Source organism: Eptesicus fuscus, chromosome 2, assembly GCF_027574615.1.
Source record: "Eptesicus fuscus isolate TK198812 chromosome 2, DD_ASM_mEF_20220401, whole genome shotgun sequence".
NCBI lineage: Eukaryota > Metazoa > Chordata > Mammalia > Chiroptera > Vespertilionidae > Eptesicus > Eptesicus fuscus.
In genome coordinates this window covers 110254382-110276260 of record NC_072474.1, presented here as the reverse complement: position 1 = coordinate 110276260, position 21879 = coordinate 110254382, and the positions used below count along the sequence as shown (strand labels likewise).

The 21879-nt window shown below is 41.4% G+C and overlaps 1 protein-coding gene across 1 annotated transcript in view; it reads left to right on the top strand.

Moving 5' to 3' along the window:
• C1QTNF7 (C1q and TNF related 7) overlaps positions 1-21879 on the top strand; it is a 94406-nt gene that overhangs the window by 15975 nt on the left and 56552 nt on the right. The window lies entirely within an intron of this gene.

The following is a 21879-nucleotide window of genomic DNA, read 5'->3' as shown; positions in this document are numbered from 1 at the left end:
TCTCTGTTTGCATCTCACTTCTCATTTTATTTTAATTGCCATTTGTTAAGTGTTCTGCTCTGTGTCAAATATGCCATTTGATTACCTCTCTTAATCCTCACAAAATCCTATAAAATGGGAGAGGAAACTTTTCAGATGAGATGAGATTTACAGAGGTTCGGGGGTTTGCTCAGTGTCAGTAGTGGCAAAACCAGGATTCAGACCTGGACCTGCATGACCCCAAACCCACAGTCTTTTCACCCTGTCACGGTGCCTCCAGATAAAGCACAAATTGAATCCTCAAAGAGCTGCATGCTTCCATCAAAACCTGCTGAATGACAAAAACTGTTCTCTGACAGGTCATGTCCCAGCACCAAGGCCTGAATGAAATGAATGAAAAAGTAAAAATGTACCAAAGGCTGCAGCTCCTACTTTGGGTTGCAAAGGCTTCAGCAAGGTGCAAAGCATTTTTTAAAGGAGTGGGCCTGGCTGGCATGGCTCAGTGGTTGAGTTTTGGCGTATGAACTAGGAGGGCATGTTTTGATTCCTGCTCGGGGCATATGCCTGGGTTGCAGGCTCTATCCTCAGTAGGGGACATGCAGGAGGCAGCCGATCAATGATTCTCTGTCATCATTGATGTTTCTAGCTCTCTCTCCTTCTCCCTTCCTCTCTGAAATCAATAAAAATATATTTGAAAGGGGCAGGCATGAGGTCTTTGTCATCATTGCCACCGATGCCCAAGAAAGTGATGGAGGAGAAGCCAGAAATTGGGATTGCCCACACTGACACTAATTTGAAAATGCTTTGTTCTGAGCTGCACGCTCAGGTGCAGTGGGGTTTGGACAAGACCAGCCACTCTCCACACTGTCCCTCTCTGCCATCTGCCTACTCCTTCCTCCTTCACTGGACACGCGGTCCTTGCTGACCTCTGCCTGTCCCGTCATGTGGCCAGCTCCAGGTCGTTTGCCCTTCTTATCTTCCTGAAACTGGTTTTCCACATCCCTTGATTGCCCCTGAAAACTGATTAGTATCCATTTGCAAGCATATTTTCCTCCTAGTACATCCAGGTCCAGAGGTCTGCTTTGATTTCTAGAATATTAGCTTAGAGGAGAATGAAATCTAATAAAAACATTAAAATCAGTTCCAAATAGCTACATAATCTGTGTCAAATAGATGGTTTCCATTTGGGCTTCTATCTGTAGATATTATTACTAGTTATTCTTTGCACCCAGATAAAGGAGTGAGCGAAACACTGCTTTCCCTCCCAATCAAAAGGCTTAGAAATTGCTGGTGCAATGTCTGCATGAAAGAGCCAGTGACATTTTGTGCTGCTTCTTAAAAAAAATATATTTTAAAATTTTATCTTAAAAGAAACTGGCCAGTAAGTTCATTCCAGGACAAGTTTTCAATTTTTTTAGAACAAACTTGGGTAAGACCAAAACAGAGACTGTTTAGTTTGGACAGACAAATTGCCAACATGCCCATAAAAAGGAGAATCAGCTGAGTATTTTTCTTTCGGCTCCTATTTTCAGACTTTCTTCAAAAGATAGTCACACAAACAGTTTGAAAGAATCCATGTGATGTGCTGATAAGACAGGAACACCTCAAAGACATTTTGTGTCTCTCACTGAAATGGTCCAGGGTGTTTGCAATGACGGCTCTAATGGATTACAAACATCATCAGAAGATAGGACAGGTGAGGCATTTGCTGAGCGCCCTCTGTGTCTGCTATGTGCCATATGTCCTACCTAGGGAGTGGACACTCATGATCTCATTCAGTCCTCCAATTGCCCCTTGAGGTAGGTATTATCTCCATTCACCAAGAAACGAAGAAGAGCTGAAGATGATGAATGAACAGAACAGCAGGGCAAGGGGCAGGTTGAGTACCTGTCAGAGAATGAGGCTGAAACTACTCTTTGTTCAAAATGCATTTGAGTCAATGAATAAATGAATCTTGAAACATAATAAGAGAAGTAGATTATACAAGGACTCTATGGGCCCTGTATCCATTCCCACCCTAGGAAATTGGAAGCTGATGTTTCATGCTAGTCTAAAGCTTTAGTCAAGGTCCATCCCAATATCCGAGGATCTGGTGAAGAAGTATCATCACCCGCTCCTCCTACACAGATGTTGGTATGTGCACTTAATCCTCATTGAAATCCCTCCATCCAGGGAGATTTTCAGCCCAGAAGTCTCAGACTTCAAAGGAGAGAAACTTGGACAGAAATCTCTAAGGAATGAGAGGACCCATATCCAGTGGAGAGAACAGAAGGAAAAGACTCACATATGGAGTCCTCAGTGAAGACCCAGCATCCCCACTTGCTCAGAGAAGAATGTTCTGGAAGGAAAGCAATGAGATAAAAAGTTAGGTGAAGGTTGGATAAGAGTTCAAACTGCGAAGAACTCAGAAAACAGGGGAGGTCATTTTGACTTTCTTTTCAAGGAAAAAGAAAGCCATCAAAGACTCTGAGTGAGAGAGCCATTGGAAACAGAGTTTCAGAAGGATGATGCTGGACACAGGGTCGGGGAGGGACCGGAAGTGAGGGGACTGGGAGACTTTCCTCCCTGGAATTCCAGTACATCACGAAGGCCACACTCCTCGAGGTCCCATGTGCCACTTGGGCTCTGCTGGGTCCTGTTTGGATGAAGCAGGCATCTTTGGGCTGCTTGTGCTCTGCATAATGGGTTAATTTTCAATATGTAAATCCAGTGGCCTTTGAGTGAATTCCAGGAAATCTTTCAGCAGAGACTGAGCCCACAGATAAGGAGTCTCCCTCCCCTGCTATAGGCATATAGACCTTAGGAAACAGGAGATGAGGGGAAAGCACTGGGGAAATGAATGTGCTTGCCTCTTAAGGAATTGTTCCCATACTGTGGGCACAAATTTAAATGATAGCTCTTAAGCAGAAATGACAAAATGTGAAGGGCTCAATTAGACTCTGTTTGTACTTAAGGAAAGATTTCCCATAGAAATATTGTCTGCCCCTGCTCCTGCCTTAGCTCATGTCTGACCTTCCCACACCCCTGGATTCTTGCTTTCCTCAGAGCAATCTCCAAAAATTAGTGCCTGAGAAATGTCCTAACCAGTCCTTGCTTTGTGGGGATAACAGTTTACAAGTTGTAAAATTTCCAGGAGGCTGTATGGAAAAGGGGCTGGAGAACTGAATTGAATCTCAGTTCATTTAGCCATTTGGTGTTGAGTAAATTCATTCAGCAACAGAATAGTAATAAAACCCATGAGGATCAGGTGAACATATGTAGATGACAGAATCATACTCAGAGGAAGGAGCTGACACAGTGGAGAACAAGATCAAATCAATGTCTCCAGAGCCAAGCAGGTGATGCAGAGGATGTGACGGACTGGGAGATGCCCTAAGACAGAGAGAAACATTGATTGGCCACCTCCTGCACACCTCCTACTGGGGATTGAGCCTGAAACCTGGACATGTGCACTGACCTGGAATCAAACCTGTGACCTCCTGGTTCCTGGGTCTACACTCAACCACTGAACCACATCAGCAAGGCTATGATAGTTATTGTTCAGGCTCAATTAAGGTTCCCTTTTTGTGCCTGCTCCTTACCATCCAGAATGGTTTTCATGCCACTCAGAACTGCGCTCTGTGTTTAGAAGGATAAAATATAAAATATGTGGGTCCTGACTATTAGAGGATATACATTTAAATGACCCATCACAAGACAGGGCAATGTGGTTAGACGTGCCTCATCTCTGCAGCCAATGGAACCCTGACATGCTTGTGTTTGGCCTCGTCCATCAAGGATCTGGCTGGTAAAAGCAATGGTCTGGCCTGCTGAATAGGCCTTCAGGTGGTCCCCACTTGGAGGGTCAGTCATCCTTTGAACAGCCAGTGCTTTGGGATCAAGGCAGGTGACCAGGCATTTGAGAGTTGGGTTCCCTGAGCAAAAGTAATCCATCAGTCATTTAAAAGCACATACAGTCAATTCTTGCTATTCACAGTAGTTCTGTTCTATTTAGAGTCATTCCAAAGAGTGAATAAGCAAACACTAAACCATTCTTCCTAAGGAAAGTATGGGATCAGGGTCCTGCAAGCCTCTGGTGACAGCACTTTCAACAATTGGTCATTATATAACCTTGTTTTACATGTTAAAGACACTTTATTTCATGCATATTGTTGACTCAGTAACATTGAACTCATAGCCAGCAGGACTAGAATTCGTATCTGATTGAAACTTACCTAATACACCTATTTTTCTCCATAAGGCACAGCACACAGTCTCACAGCCTTCTCACACGTCGGACCTCTAGATACCACTTCTATGGTTGGGAGCCACTTTAAACAGCAAAATCACCAACCAAATCCAAACAGTACAAAACATGTGGCACTACACAGACTGTAAAAAGGATACTTGTTTGTAGCCTGAGAGCTGAAAGAAGGCAAAGCATTGCCTTGTTTGACCTCAACTGGAACTGTGCATGGTGGCCACCCAGAGTTTTTGCAGTTCTATGCTTACCCTTAAATGATTGAGAAAGTACCATGGATATTGATTTGGGGGTTTCAAATAAAGATCAGAAAATGGGTGAATTTTCAAATGCAGAATCTGCAAATGACACGTACTGACTGCATCTAAAAGTCATTCATGCACTTATGTATCAGACCCAAAATATGCATTTGAACTCAGCCTGTAAGGGCTCCAGTCAATTCCCATCAGCTTGGTTTATATCTAAAAACCACAAGTATTAACTAGCCCAGAGGGCACCATGGTTTCAAAGAAAATAAAATGTTTTATTGTAGAGTTGTTGTTTTTCCCCTTCTCTATAGGACACAGATCCCAAATAGAGACATCGTTCCAAGATTAGTCACTTGCATATTTTAGGGTTAAATTGATATGAAGGCAGACTTATTTCTAGAACTTATACTCATTGATCCTAGCTGTGTCATTGGGGACTACACAGAACAAGGTCAGCCCTTCTTCCACATGGTGGTTTCTTGAATATTTGAAGATGCTACCATCCCCTCCCCTAAGATAGCAATTGCCCACATTTGACATCCCATTCCTCATAATCTCACCATCTTTGTCACTTTCTTGGAACAATGTTGTAATTTATCAGAAATTAACTGCCATCTCCTGCTTAGGCTCTAGGATAAAATAAGTAGCTTCAACATCAGCTGGTAGGACAGTTAATTTACACAACTCTACTGGGCAGTAATTTGGCAATGTACATGAAATTCCTTAAAGAAAGTATATCCTTCCATGTCTCAGAATGTATTGTAAGGAAATATTCATGCTAAGATGTGGTGAGGAAAATGTTCATCCCAGGGTTCTTTATAATTCCAGCATGTGGAAGCAATTGGAACACCCAAGGATGAAACACTATTAAAGAAATGATGGCACATCCATACAGCCACTAAATACCATGTGTCCATTAAAATGACAAAAAGCACAAGTCTATATGGACTTACATATGTATTTCTATAATTGGAACACAAAAGAAAATTATAAAAGAGAGGAAACAATCTGATCTGACTAGAGTTATTATTAAAATGTCTGACTACAAAAATATATCCAATTACAAGAAAGAACAACATTCTCAAGAAGTAAGTTAACAATCTCTTGAAGTATGATTCACTTTCAAGTGTTTCCATTCTTCTTTATCAATTTTTTCTACAATAAACCATTAAATTAGTAATAAGGAAAAGTAATTCTGATGCTTAAAAAGTTAAAAGGAAAACAATCCTTTGGTAGTTCCCTATTGTTTTCAGGAAAGAGTCCAAACACCCTGGTTTGGAGTACAAGACCTTTTATGATCTTACCCTCTTGGGTTTCATCTCTACCAGTCCTCACAAGCACTTTCCACTTTGGCCATAAGGAACCATTAAAAATTCCCCAGATTTGTTTCAGAGCTTTCCTCCTTCTGCTAGAGACGTCCTCTCGGTTCAGAAACTGGATTGGGGAGCTTGTCTGAAATTATACAACTCACAAAATGACAAAGCCAGTCCAGGTTATCTGTCCCTGAATCCCATGGTGTCCCCCCAAAATCCCAATGACAAACTGGAACTGTCACCACAAGATCTTTGTATCATATTTAATCTCAGTACAGGCAAGTTAATCGCTTATGCTGTTTACAGCATTATCTGGGGAAAAGAAAGTCCTGAAATGTAGTCCTTTCCATTGTCTTACATACGGAGCATCAAAATGACTCCAGTGCGGTGTCTTTCCCTTTTGAGAGGCATGATCCAGGGTGTTTGGAGCAATATTTTAGCCAGACATTAAAGCCCGGTTTGCAGACACACACCCTGTGTAGTCAGGTTTCGCTAATATGATCTACTCTGACTTCTTTGTCTCTTTCATTATAAAACTTTAATATTGAATTTTAAAATCCAAATGCCATAAATAGATTCCAGATGTCTCCCAAATCCCTAAATCTCCCATTAAAGTAAGGAGAGACGTTGCTATTTGTGAGTAGAGGGTTACATTTTCATTCACTGAAACACCAAAAGGATCTCTGGGCAGGTCTGCAGCCTTTCTTCCATGAAGAAAACACATGAGCTCTTCTGAGTTTGTCAAGGAACTGAGTCCTCAAGATTCATAGGCCAGCTGTCTCACATATGTTCTGCTTTATTTATTTCTCCCCCTCGAAGGGTAAAATCACATCATCATGAGTGCAGGGCCTTGGGGCCAGACTACCTCGATTCCAGTCCTATGAGATGTCTGTGGGCAAGTCACTTAACTCTATTCCTCAGTTTTCTCATCTGTAAAGTGAGGATAATCATAGTACTTACTTAGGGTTGTTGTGAGGGGCTGAATGAGTTAATGATTTGAAGAATTTAGTACAATGCCAGCCACCCAGCAAAATGTTTGCATTAATTATTTCCTGAGAGGTATGTCTATAAAGAGCTGATGAAAGAGGTCTCCATGGCTAGAAATTTCATTCCCTTTTTCCCCTCCAGATATACAGAGCTATGTCTCCTTAACCTTGCATTAAGAAGACTTTCATCTTTCTGAGAGTGACTAATAAGCTAACTCCACGAAAGTCCTTCATTGCTAACCTTCAACATTCTGTTTCACACCTGTAGACCATGCATCCAGACCAGATGGTCCACTAGACATACTTGACTCTATTCCACACTTGACTTATCTTTTCACTTCTCCATAGCAATGAAAGCTTGTGTAATATTTTAATATTTACAGATCCCTTATACATATGTCACCTTACTTACTCTTCATATCAACTCTGTAAGTAGGTATTATTATGTTGTTGCTGTTATTATCATCAGGATTTTGCTGTAAAAAACAAAAAACAAAAACCTGACATATTTTTAAAAACTTACCCAGAATTATGCATCTGGTAAATGACTCAGTGGGGATTTGAACCTGGATTCTCTGCCTTGAAATTCTGCATTTTTTTCCTACCCAACATCACTGCTAAAGGTATAAAATTAAAGTGTGAAGACCTTAAAATAAGCTTCACTAATTCTTTGCTTACAACACATCCATTGAATTTCTTTTTCTTTTTTCATTTTAAGCTTTAATTTTTCTGTTTCCTCTGATGTTGCCATGGTTGGTAAGATAGAGCCCAGCACAGCCATACTGCCAGGTTGAAGCTGTTTCTGTTGGTTGTAATGATTGTGTGTTGGTTGATTTAAAAAAAAGAAAAAGACATGTTTAATTGGGGTTTACTTTCAAGCAGAACTTTATTATATTATAGCCAAATAATGCCTCATCTAGTAAGAACAATTAACTATTTTTAGAAAATTTGTTCAGAAAGAAGCCAAATCTTTTGCAACAGGGAAGTTTATATACAAATCTGAAAGTCTTCCATATTGAGACTAGGATGGAGATGTGGGATAGAGATGTGTCAGTTAGGGAATGTGTCAGTTGATTCATGCAACAGAAACCTAGCTTCAGTGAGCTGGTCAAACCAAGGTGTCTTGATATGTTTTCATCTGAAAAGAAGTTGGTTTGAAGATATGCAGTCATGGGTGGGTTCAATGGCTTATCAATGTCATCAGAGACCCAGGTTCCTTCTACCTTCCTGCTCTCCTTATGAAGATTACAACATGTCTACACCACATTAATGTCATGACTGCATTCTGGGTGAATGGCAAAACACAAAGAACAAAACATGAACAGGTGGCACCAGCTGTGTTGCCCCTGTAGGATGTTTCCCCAGCAACCTCTTCATTTGATCTCTACTTAAATATTGTCCAGACTGGGTAGGTTACATGGTCTTTCCTGGCCACAGGGAGTCTGGAAAGGTGGGTATTCACCTCGTTACATTGGCTCCCCAAACAAACAAGGCCTCCATTAGTAAGAAAGAAGGGCAAAATGGACACTGGAAAGCAACTAACAGAATCTGCCAAGAGAATTACCATTCATTGAGGGTCTGCAATGTGTTAGACACAAACTGAATCAAAGCTAAAGAAGAAATCACACTATCCTTGCATTAGACATAAAGAAAATGATATCCAGAGAGTTGTAAAGTATGAAATGAAATATACATTTTGCAGAAGATCCCCATGTAGATTCTTCTCATGTGCCACTGCCTGGCACTGAGAAGATCCCCCCAAAATGCTTTCAAATGTTTCCCCTCTCCTTGTCCCTTCTCTCAAATAAAATTAGAGATGCAACATCAACATACACTGAGAATGCCTTTATATCTACATTGTTTAATTAATCTTGTTATTATTTAATTACGGGTACTTCTCTGGTCCATGTCTTTCCAACCCATGGCCAATATGGCATCATTGACTTTATGAGATCCTGCCAAGTATTTCCTGCTTGATATGTTCTTTCTTTCCGATGGACTCTTCAGAACTATAGTGAAATTGTTTTCCCTTTTACATTCATCAGCTAATACCTAAATAGTCTTTGGTTTGGTGGCTTATCAGCCTTTTTATAATGCTTGGCACTCAGTAGGAGCTCAGTGATATCTTTGAATGAATAATACTCAGCTTCATCGTTCACCAGCAGTGTGAGCTTGGGCACGTTTCATAACCTATCCTGGGTGAGTGGTGGAAGGGGGGAATAAATGTTTGTAATTATAAGCCACTGAGATTTGAGAGTTATTATTATGGTGCAGTATTAGAGCTGCAATAGCTGATGGCTACAGCTTGCCACCATGTTGTGGGGGAGGGAAATTCACGGAAAGAGAGATGCTCAGCAGATAACGTCAAAGGCAAAGACTATAGAAGATCAGTCATGCAGTAGGAGGACACATTGTTTCTCTAGCATGCACTAAAATTAACAATCTTAAATTTCAATAACCTCACATACAATAAATACTAGAAAAATAACACACAAATCTTCCCAAATCATATTCTGAGGGGTTTAGAGCATGTATAGAAACCACCATGGAAAAGAAATGTTTTTGGGCCAAGCATCATTTTGTTTCATCAGTGGGCAAGCACATGGGATGGCGATAATAGAAAATAGCCTGAGTGCTTATCTTGCCAACACAGCTGCATTATAAATGAGTTATGTTTGAGTTATGGGAAACAATTGAACAATCTTCTTTCTGTACCAAGAGTAGAATGAATAATAAATCTTTCCTTTGTGAGGTGAAAATCACATCTTTTGATTGTCAGTAAAAACCAAAGCTGGAGTAAATTTGGAAATCCAACATCTGCCCACCCGGAGCTTTATCCCTACCAAAATGTAAATACCAGATTAGAGGGCAGATCCCTAGATTAGAGAGAATCTGCCCTTCTTGCTTGACACACTCACGTATCTGATTTCTTTTTTGTGAAATGGGAATTTGGAGATCAACAAGCAGGTGTTTGGCACCACATCTAAGTCCATACATAGAGTGTGAGTCACAGACTAGTGTCTTTTCAAAGCATTTGTCAGATAGCAAAAGATAGCTCTCAAGAGATTTATTTTTCTCAAGCAACATAAGCAACTGAAAATGTATGTATTTGTGTTCCTTAGACTCAAACAGACGTGGATTTGATTCCTAGGACTGCTGTCTGGTAAATGTGCATTAGTACACTTACTGCTTATCACCAGTGAGTTTTCTCCTCATCTGTAAAATGGAAATAATACTTAAATAGAACCAAGTGAAATTGCCATATATAAAGTCAAAAGAAGTTGGATATTGGTGATTTTATGTGGTTCAACCTATCTCTGTTTCACAAGTCTGAATTCAGAATAGAAGACTAAGTCCATGTATGTCTACTGGTCACAACTCTTTTGTTGCACATGACAGACTCCAAACTCAAGAGAGCGTAAGAAAAAAGAGAATGCAGTAGCTCATGTAACTTGTTAATCTATGAATGGTGTTAGCTTCCTCTTGGCAGGATCCAGGGACTCAAGTGATATCTCTCTCTCTCCCTTTCTCTCTCTCTCTCTTCTCTCTCTCTCTCTCTCTCTCTCTCTCTCTCTCTCCTCTCCATCCCTCCCTCCCTCCTGCCCCACTTTTTCCTGTGGCTGTTGACTGTGTCATACATAATAACCAAGGTGACCAATGATAGTCTTCACTAGCAGCAAAGCAGACATTTCTTTCCCAAAGCCTCTTTCTTGAGCTACATGCTCACCCCTCAAATACCCACTGTTTCCAGGTGCATCCGATGGCTACTATGCTTGGCCCAGCCTGGTTGACTTTTTCACCTAAAGAAAGGTGGCACAAATAAAGGGCACTACACATGAAAGACTAATTAGAACCACATAAGACAGGGAAACAGTTACCCAAGGATATCAGGGTGCTAGGTAGGCAGAAAGAATGTCTACTACATTGTGTACAACACTTAGCACAGATTCTGGCTCACAGAAGCTGTGCTAAAATTAGCTGGTTTCTTACACAATACTCAAATATAACAGGTCAGATTTACTGTTTCATCCAAAGATAACACGACCAACTTTTCTCAGTTTGCCCGGGACTTTCCTAGTGTTAGCATTATAAGTCTCTTGCCCTGGAAAACTCCTTGTCATAAACAAACTATCTTGGTTTGTCTGAACTGTCCCAGTTTTAAAACTGAAAGTTTCCACATCTGGGGAATGCCCTCAGTCCCCGGCAAACCAGGAAAGCTGGTCACCCTGACCAAAGATGGCACTTCTAAGTGTAAATCTTAGCTGCAGTTGAAGTCTTGTTAAGTCAGTTTATGAGTTGCTACATCGATAAAGAATGAAGTGGTATGGTGCATCCAAAACCATAGAGCTGCAAGGAAAATGTACAGACCATGTCTGTTTTATTCGCAGTTACAGAATCTGTCCCTTATCTTTGCCTTTCCCCTGCTTTCTTTGTTTTTCTTTCACAGTGTCTTTCTTTCTCCTTTCCCCCTTTTTTCCTTCCTTCTTTCCTTCCTCCATTCCTTCCTTCCTTCCTTTCCTCCCTTCCTTCCTTCTCTCTATTTTCTTCTTTCTTTTCTACTTTCTTTTTTGGCAACGTAGTTACCTTTCAAACAGCATCTAACTTAGATCTCATTTGTGATCTTCCAAGAATCTTCCAAACAAGCTGTCTTGTTCGACTAAAACAAGCCAGCTTCAGTAATTACATTTATCCTGGATAATCCACCAAGTAAGTGGACACTTCATTGTTGATTAAGACAAGAAATGTATGTGCAATAACTGTGGTTTCTAAGACAGCACGGTCATGAAAAAATGGAGAGAGGAGGCAAAAAAATGATGATAGTGAAATGAGGAGCTGGGGAGGGCTTGAGATTTAGTTGTTTTGAGGGTCATTTTGGTTTAACTGTTTACATAGAAGTTGCATCTACTAACAATGAAAATTCTTGAGATTTGGAAACTCTTTCTTCTTTTGAATCAATATCATTATTAATTTAGCAATGTAAACCAGAAAATCCTTTTTGGTTACAAACTATGCTTTGAAGCCAGGCCTGCATTTTAATGTTTTCAATCAAAATCTTAAAGTAAAAGTTGAAAGAAAACAATTTCTAGTCTTCAAAGGAGTGCTATCATTGGGAAAACAGAGTTTCTTGAATTATACTTTTGAGACTGATGTAAATTTTATTGCCCTTATTTAAAGTGCTAAAGAATTAACTCCACTTAGGAGACAAATCAAATGCTCCCTCATGGCAAGGTTTCCATCTACAAGTCACAGTCATTACTTGGTACTTCTCCTACATTTGGGTTTTCCAAATATCACCATTTATATGATATTTGGGGGGGGGGGAGTAAATTTGTAGGAAAATATTAGGTAAGTACATTTCACATTTCTTGTCATTACAGAATATCACCTAGGCCATGTATTTACCTAATATTTTCCTACAAATTTACTTTTTTTAATTAGATAGTCTAAGCTGGTACAGCCAGTGCAGCTCACTGGGGCTATTGTTTAACCCATAAGTCTATATTTTGTTATAGCAACCCAAGCCAACTAAGACAAGGCTGAATTAGAAAACTGCTCTTATCTATACTAATAAAAGCCTAGGTGACCCTCATGCCCTTGCACAATGCCCTCACATCATTACAAGATGGCCACCCCCATGTCATCACAAGATGGCCGCTCCCACATCGTCACAAAAGATGGCTGCCACAAGATGGCCAGCAGGGGAGGACAGTTGGGGCAATCAGGCTGTCAGGGGAGCAGTTAGGCATCAATCAGGCCGGCAGGGGAGCAGTTAGGAGGCAATCAGTTTGGCAGGCAGAAGTGGTTAGGGGCAATCAGGCAGGCAGGAAGTTTGAGTGGTTAGGAGCCAACAGTCCTGGATTGTGAGAGGGATGTCTGACTGCCAGTTTAGGCCCGATCCCCAGCAGTCGGACATCCCCTGAGGGGTCCCAGATTGGAGAGGGTGCAGGCTGGGCTGAGGGGCACCCCCTCCCCCCATGCATGAATTTCATGCACCAGGCCTCTAGTAGATAATAAAGTTCAAATCTTAACTGCAATGACATTTAATGAATGAATCTTTAAAAGGGCAAAGGAAGTGAATGGAATAATTAAATATGAACTGGATTTGGAGCTTGAGCATTCTCAAAAGTGAGGCTGATTTTGATTCACTTGGTGCTTGGTTGTGGCTATTTCCAGGGTAAACTGCAGGTGCTTTTCTATGTAGCTTAGCAAATGTTTTCTCCCTTTTTTCATTCTTACTGTTGCATGAGAAATAGAAGGACATTTAAACTCTAAGAAAGGAAACCAGTAATTGGAGAGAAGTGCCAAGAAATGGGATGACAGGGAAGAAAGGTGAAATGTACTCCATAAAAGGAGGAGGAAAAGGCCAAGAACCTAGGAGCTCTGGCACTAAGGGAAGTTAGCCAATATCACAGATGAAATGGAAAATGGCCGTGGCACATCCCATCAACAATGTTTTCTGTGTGAAATTCTGTTCTGGATGCTAGAAAGTACTACATTACAATGTCACAGCTTGCCATTGCTGATAAGCACTGTCTCAATGAAGACCTTATTAGAATCCCATTCCAGCAAAATGAGCTAGGCACAACAGACAGGGATTATGTCCCTAGTGAGGACACTGTGGTTTGGATGTTTACATGGGATTCCTTTCCTTGGCTGATGTCAGAGGCAGTGGTAAGCCTTGATTTTCTGGTGTCAGACCCAGTGTCATTGCCATGGCAAATGTCAAAAAATACCTTTTCATCTAATCTTGATCTGGTTTTCCAAGGTCAAAGTTTATCCATATCTGATCCCATTCGCTGACCAGTATTCTTCTCCCCCCCAAAATCACCTGATGGCTTCTTGCAACAGCAACAACAACAACAATATTAAATGAAATATGAAAGTCCAAAGGAGAAGAGAAGCATGTAAATTGGGACCTGTTGAAAAAATTCCTTCACATGACACAATTAGTTTCATCCTCGACAGAGCTCTTTCCCAGTGATCACACTGTATGACCAAACAGGAGTAACTTTTATAATCCCCATTTTGCAGCTGTGAGAACTCAAATATTAAGGACCTCATCTAGTGCCAGGTAGCCTAAAGATCCAGAGTCAGATCTCAAACCTTTGTGTCTTTCCCCACCTCCCTGGAGGGGACAAAACTTTGGTGTGGCCCTTTGGTTCCCATTCTTCCTCTCATTTCCTGTGTGAACCTGCTCTAAACAGGTAACCCTGGGCTTCATTTCCTTCCACTATAAACTGAAGGGGCTGAACTGCAGGGTCTCTAGAAACATTCTGTCCAGTGGCTGGTAGTAAAGCAATCACAGCGTGCCTTGAAGACCAAAGGTGCCTTGATTTCCCCCAACAACAAGAAAAATCATTCAACTTGAATTTTATACTTAGAACAAATATCGTCCAGACTCTTTGTGCTGTGTTTCAAATATGATTTGGGGAGTGAGCCAACAGAGAAGGGTATTTATTTTTGTTTGTGAGATCAAAAAATACTTCTTTGGGGCTCCATCAAACACATAGGAGGTCTGTGTAGGCCACAGCGTCATTTCGTTGTATGCTGTGGGTTTTGCATGCTGTTGCCTCTCTCCCTGCCACTGCCCAAAGCTTGGGAGAATGCTTTTGAAACAAATCAGGAAATTACTTATCAGTCTGAAGCCCCAAAGAGTAATGAGCACGCCTTGCTGCCAAAGGGAAGGGGATTTCAAGGGAAAGCTCCACAGCTGTTCAAAGATTCCAGCTGTTGCAAGGTCTTGCAAGCAATGTAAGTAAAGAGCCCTCCGTCCCGATTGAAGTGAGCTTCTTCAGGCTTTTTTTCTTCCAGAGATGAGTCTTTTGGCTCAGGTTGTTGTTACTCTATTTCTGTTCTTCTCTGAGATTTGGGGGTGTTTACTGACTGGGGCTTACTCAATAAAACATCGCCTCTGGGGAGGCTTCTGCTGAATAGAAGAGAGAAAGTGAAAGCCATCAGCTTCGGCTTTGCTTGGGAAGAGGTAGTTTTGACAACAGCCCTTGGGCGATAATGCTCCTTAATGGCTATAAATCAATATTCAAGAGAATAAGGCTGACAGGGACATTTGTGGGAGCAAACAGAAGTGGCTCTATAGCCTCACCAAGAAAAAACAGAATTGTCATCAAGTCTGCGCCTACATAATTAAAGTTAAGGTGTTTCTTTCAAGTTGATAGACTGTAGGATTTTAATAGAGGAAAAGAACACATTAAGGCTAATATTGTTCCTTGGAGATTTCCCTGTTGTAGTATAAATCTCAGGCTCAATTTATTTTTGGTTAAGTGTGCTGATTTATTTACTGTTTATTTTTTAAAACAAGTGTTCTCATCACTCCACGTGGCTATGGGGGTGAAAATGCATTCCTTGCAATGTAGGATTATAAACATCTAGGCTGTTAGTAAAACAATGGGTTTGTATTAATTGTAATTATATGAATGAATTGCATAATTTCATAAATAATGCATTGTGCTAGATAGAGTATGTTTCTTTCATGGGTATTTCAAATCATTGGTTAAGGACTGGGAAGTGATTGTGGAGATATTGCCAATTTAAAGGATATGGTTTTGTTTTAATCAACCTTTGTTCTGTGAAACCCTAAATGTTGCCCAGGAACTCCAGTGTCCTTTTCCAGGGTCCTTCATTCTAAGTGAGCCCTAAGGCTACAGGAAACTCTGTCCATCATCACACTATGCCTCTCCCAATGTGGCCTGATTTTAATAAGAAGGCCTTGCCTCCTTGGGCTGCAGGCTGTGCTGTATTCTCCTGACACCCTAGAAAGATCCCCAAATGAGAATGTTGCCCTTAACTCTAGTTGACATTTGACTTCTTTTCTTCTCTTTGAATAACTTTGGTTCCCACTTTGACATCTTGTGAGGATAAGACTGGTCTTGTTTCTGATATGTGAGTGATGGTCAGTACATATGTAAGGTGATCTCTAACCTTTATTTAACAAATATACACTGAGTGGCCAGATTATTATGATCTCTGAACGCATAATAATCTGGCCACTCAATATATATATTTATATATATATATATATATATATATATAAGTATATATATATTAGAGGCATGGTGCATGAATTCGTGCATGGGTGGGGTCCGGCCAGCCTGGCCAGGAGGAGGGAACATGGGTGGTTGGCCTTCCTGCCTGCTGGTAGAACTCCTGGTCGAGGGGACAATTTGCATATTAGCCTTTTATTATATAGGATATACACTGAGTGGCCAGATTATTATGCTTTCAGAGATCATAATCATCTGGCCACTCAGTGTATATTATATGTCCAATGCGCTGAAAGCAATAAAAACCAACATGATACAATACTCCCCTCCCAATATAAATGTGTCTGTAGTTTACGCAGCCCAAGTGAACTTTCCTTCTCATGGGCAATAACTATGTAAGTCTGGGTACTGGCTGTGTGGTGCAATGGATCATAAATTGGAGGGATGCACATTTGGAATGTGAAAGGAACATATTAAAATGTTAGGAAACGTTATTGAGCACTGGCCATGGGCTCAGCCCTCTGCTCCCCGTGTCTCATAGCGTCTTCAGAACTGGTGACTCACTGGTTAGAAGTGGTGGCTCTGCACCCAGAGCACCTGAGGACATGTCCCAAATGGGCCTTTGTGTGGTCAGGGTTGATGATTTAACCCCTGTGTGTCTTGGTTTCTTTACTATGAAATAAAGGCAATGACATCAGGATTTGTGTGAAGCTTGAGAATTAATGCAGGTGAAGGATTGGTTTTTGTTTCTCTCATGTATGAGAAACTGAGGCTAGGAATAACTAAGTAACTTCCCCACAGCCACACAGGTGATGGCTAGCTGGCAGGGTGAGATTTAAAAGTAAAAGACTTAGCTTTACAGACCCACAGGTGTGGCTCAGTGGTTGAGTATTGACCCCTGAGCCAGAATGTAATGGGCACATGCTTGGGTTGTGGGCTCTATCCCCAGTGGGGGGTATGCAGGAGGAAGCCAATCAATGATTCTCTTTCATCATTGATGTTTCTATCTCTCTCTCTCCCTCTCTCTTCCTCTCTCTGAAATCAATTAAAAAAAAACATATTTTTTAAAAAACTATCCTGGGACCCAATAATTTTTTTTTACCAGGCCAGCAGGGGAGGGAAATTGGGGGCAATCGGCCAGCAGGAGAGCAGTTAGGCCTCGATCAGGCTGGCAGGGGAGTGGTTAGGGGCTAATCAGGCTGGCAGGCAGGTGAGCGGTTGGGAATCAGCAGTCCCGGATTGTGAGAGGGATGTCCGACTGATGGTTTAGGCCCACAGGGATTGGGCATAAACTGTCAGTCAGACATCCCCCAAAGGGTCCCAGATTGGAGAGGGTGCAGGCTGGACTGAGGGACAACCCCCCCCCCATGCACGATTTCATGCACCGGGCCTCTAGTTTGTTAATAATTCTCCAGACTCAGGGTTCAGATGTGCATCAAAGTTTGACCATCAGTTTCCTCAGCCTGTTCTGCAATCAAGGAAAAAATGGATTGCTGTATCCCATATGACCTTCACCTGAAAAAGGTGACAATTTTGTTAAAGACAAGAGCTTAGGCATTTTCCCCAATTCTAATTTTTGGATTACCCTGTGGTCAGAATCAACACTGTTTCATATTTTTTTAATGTCTTGTTTATAACCCAGTGCTTACTTCATCTTTTGGCACATGTCACTTTCTAAGCCTTTTGACCTTCTGAAATTTTTGACATCAACCCCTTTGATTGCATCAGGCTTCAATGATCAGTATATGGGTAGATTTCTTCCCTTTGTAGGCTTTTTATTATAAATCAGTACAACTGTTTGGAATTCATCACTATTTTAGAATAACATGAATGATATCTATATATATATAAAAAGCCAGTGACTGTAACAGCCATAACAACCATAATGACCAGTAGCTATGATGCCCAATGTGGCCAGTGAAAGAACTGGCTGATCAGGGAGTTTTGCATAGACATTTGCCCCTCCCCGCTGCCTGCCTACCCCTGATCGGACTCTCCCACACCGATCAAGAGTAGGCCTATGGCCAAACACTCCTCCTTTCCCCCAGGGCCAGCTCCATTCCCAATCAGCCTGCCCCACCACAATAGACCTGCAGCCCCTCCACCCAGCCAGCCCGCCCCTGATCACACCCCCCCCCCAATAGGGGGCGGTACTGGATGGCCAACTTCCTGCAGCCCCTCCCCCTGCCTGGCCCCACTCAAGATTTGACCCCCACCTCATCAGGGGCAGGACCTGCAGTCAACCACCCATGGCCCCTCCCCCAGGTCACTAGCCCCCCAATTGACACCCATTACCCCATTTTGGGGCGGGGATGGCTGGCCCACCACCCACAGCCCCTCCCCATGGCTAGCCCCACCCCCAATCAGCCCTCAACCCCAATCGAGGGCGGGACCCGCCAACCAACAACCCAACGCTCCTTCCCCCAGCTGGCCTGGACCTGATCAAGTCCCAATCAGGCCCTGATCAGGCCCTGATCAGGGTGGGCTGGCTGGCCAACCTCCTGCCATCTCCTCCTCCCCACAGGTCCAGCCCTGATCTGCCCTGATTGGGGCTGGGCTGGCCGGACACCACTCGTGCAAGAATTCATGCACTGGGCCTCTAGTCTATAATATGAGCAATGTAGTCTTTACTGTGCTGAATAAAATATAATCAGATCAATTTCTCTGAAGACTACTGCATCAGAGATAGATTACCAGCCAACAGGAGGATGCCAAAACACATAATGGGAAATGTAGATGCCTTGGAAAGAGATCATGGAGGGTGTAGGGGAATAGGAACCATCAAACACTAGAAATAATTTCTTACGGTGTCAAATGTCAGGATTTGAAGTGAAATATCCCTGGCTTTGGGTTCTGGCTTCACCACTTTCTAACTAAAAGACTCTAATATGGCACTTACCTCTCAAGCACATGTTACAGACATAAACAACTCAGCATTCAATCCACAAATATTTATTGAGCACCTACTATGTGCCAGGCATTACTCTAGAAAGAGCAGTGAAAAGAGCCAAAGTTTCTGCCATCAGACCTCTAAAGGGGGAGACAACCAAATCGTAAGTCAGAATATAATTTTGGAGACTGCTAAGTGCCCAGAAGAAAATAGACTATGGTAATGAGATAGAGTGACTGGCAGGTGTAGGGAAGGAAATACTTCTTCAGCTAAGGTGCTCAGGGACAACCTCATTGAGGAAGTGGTATTTAGCACAGACTCGAGTCATAAGAAAACCATAAAAGCCATAGTTAAGCAACTAACTAACCATGTGTACACTAGACAAGCCATTGAAACTATTTAGGCCTCAGTTTCATCACCTCAGAATTACAGAGCTAGAGTGAATCTATGGGGCTCCATTTATCCCTGAAACTGTCGTTTTCTTCCCTTGGCACATCATATGCCATGTGTAAAAAGAAAAAACAATCTCTGATCCAAAGTATACTGCAGTTATTTTATTCCATGTGTAAAAAAAAAAGAAAAAAAAGAAAAGAAAAAAAACAATCTCTGATCCAAAGTATACTGCAGTTATTTTATTCCATTTTTCTGGTTTGTTTTCAAAATGTTCTTCATCATCAAAGATAAATCAGTAGATTCTGAGTAAAGGAAGATTAATTAATAGTTCTTTGAGAGCTCAAATCATCACAACTCCTAGAGATAACACCGTTGGAGAAGAGAAGAACCACCACACAGCAGATGTTTAGGATGATCTGTGCAGCCTCACAATGACTTCATGTGTGGTTTCAAGTCTGAAATTGTCCATATGTTAGTGGGGCCAAAAGGCAAAGCTGCCAAAGTCAGCCTATCCAACACTCTATTAGCCAAGATTCATGTGCCTGGCTTAAAAAACAAGCCCCGGTCTGAAATATTTCCTTTCTTAAAATGGGGCAGCAGACTTCACTTGGGTCTGAGACAACATCTATCCAACGTTAAGGTCGTAATGCAGATAAACTGGTACCGCAGGAGTCTTTGTCTTTCAATCCACCACATATTTGTGGTCAGAATATTCTTGGCTATAACAATCCAGATAATGGCCTTATTCCTCCATATTCCTTTTATTACCATAGTGTAAATCTCAGTGATGGATCCACAACCCAGAAGGAGAATTCTGTGTGCACTGCAACAGAAAATGTACAGGTCAATGTTTTCAATTTTCAAATGCTGATTTTTTTTTTTTTGCTTAATTTTTTAAAATGTGATCTCTCCAAGTTGCAAACATATTTTTAAAATCATTTTTAAAACAAAGTCCAAAGTTGAGATCCATGAACTGAAAAATCTAAGCAAAGAGGGTGAGCTTAGAACATTGGAGTTAATTAACCCATTGGAGAGAGAGTTGTGAGGCAATTCAATGATTATCCTTGGGATTCTAAAAAAATTTCACCCAGAGAATGGTGGTGAGTGCTGTCCAGTGGGGAGAGTAGGAGTAAGGGTAGTACAATTCTGCCCTTACTTTTATGGCAAATAATATTCTCAGCATTTTTAAGACATTAGCTCCTCACCACACCTTAGTTCTCACACCACACCATGCCTATTACTCTGCTTATAGCAGATGAGCAACTGAGACTTGGTGCAGTTAAGTAATGGGAGCTCTGCAGCTAGAAATGCTAGAACTACAATTTGAGCCCAGGACTGCCCTCTTCTTCCACCCATAAATGTTCCACTCTACCACTCTGCCTCATAATTGGCTTTTTTTCTTTTTCACATGCAATAGACGTTCTGTTTAAGTTAAAAACAAAGAATCTACTGCAAGTTTTAAGTGTTGAAATGGCCTCCTGAGAGAAGAGGCTGAGAAATGTCTTCTCTGGAGGTCTATTAAAACCAGATCGATTGTATATGTGTCTAATATGACTTAGGCTGGTCCTCCCCAAGGTAAAAGATAGACAAAACAATTCCTCAAATTCCTTCCTAGTTCTCCCAACCAAGGGCCAAGTCAACATCCAGGCAAAATGGTGGTGACGTGTCAAGTTTAGCCATCCTACTCTCCCTCCCCAACTCTGGCTGAAGTGATGTCTGGACTTTCTGGAAGAACCATAGTCTCTCAGATCACAAGCTCTGCTGGCCATTTTGCCCACAACCAGGAAGGGGCTCCAACTCTGTTCTAGTTTGTGCCCAACCAATTGAACACTATTCCAATGACTATTATCTAATTTTATGACTGTACTTCCAATGTTTCAGAACCATGTATTGGGAAGAAAATAGCATAAAATAGATTTTTTTTTTAAATTTCTGGCTATTGTGTGTATCAGTTAGGATTACATTTGTATCAGGAAGCCTAGTTTCTTTCACATGTAAGGGGTCTATTTCTCCCACATAACAAGAAGCCCAGAGATAGGTGATCCAAAGATGTCACCAGGAGACTAGGCTTTTCTATCTTCCTGCTTCACCAGCATTAGCTGTGGCTTTGTCCTTATTATGACAAGACAGCTGTTGCACCACCACCGGGGGTCGAGTTCATATTCCAGACAGGCAGGCAAAATCCTTCTCCTTGTCAAACTTTGTCTTTTTTTAGAGGTGGGGGAGGAAGCCCCGTTCTGGGACTTCCCATGTGCATCTCATTGGCCAAACTGTGTCACATGGCCACGCTTAGCTTCAAAGGAATCTGGAAGTTAGTATATTCTGTTTTTCAGTCTTTAATATAGAAAAGATGAAGGGAAAAGTGTATTGGAATGGGTTTTGAGTAAGTAAACCCACAGTACTTGTCAAAATATGCTATAGATTCCAATCTGAAAGTAATACATTTGGAATTTGACACATACATGACTATTTTGCATAGATATTTGCTAGCTGCATCTATTTTAATACTTAACTGTGAGCAGAAAAATATTTTTAAATCAAGTATTAAGGAGGAGGTAGGAATAGCATTCTACCTGTAGTACCACAGGATAATGGAAAGAAATAGATCTGAAAGCCAGATCAAAGTCTGAATTCCAGCTCTATACCTAATTAGGTATGGGATGTCTCTGGACCTCAATTTCTTTATATGTAAAATAGGAGTAATAGAGCTACTCATAGAATTGCTTTAGAATTAAATTCTATAAAAAGAGTTTGACACATTATAGGTATTCAAGAAATAGTAGTTCTCTTCTTTCTTGCTTTGCACCTTCTAGTCAGCAAGTGCATAAATC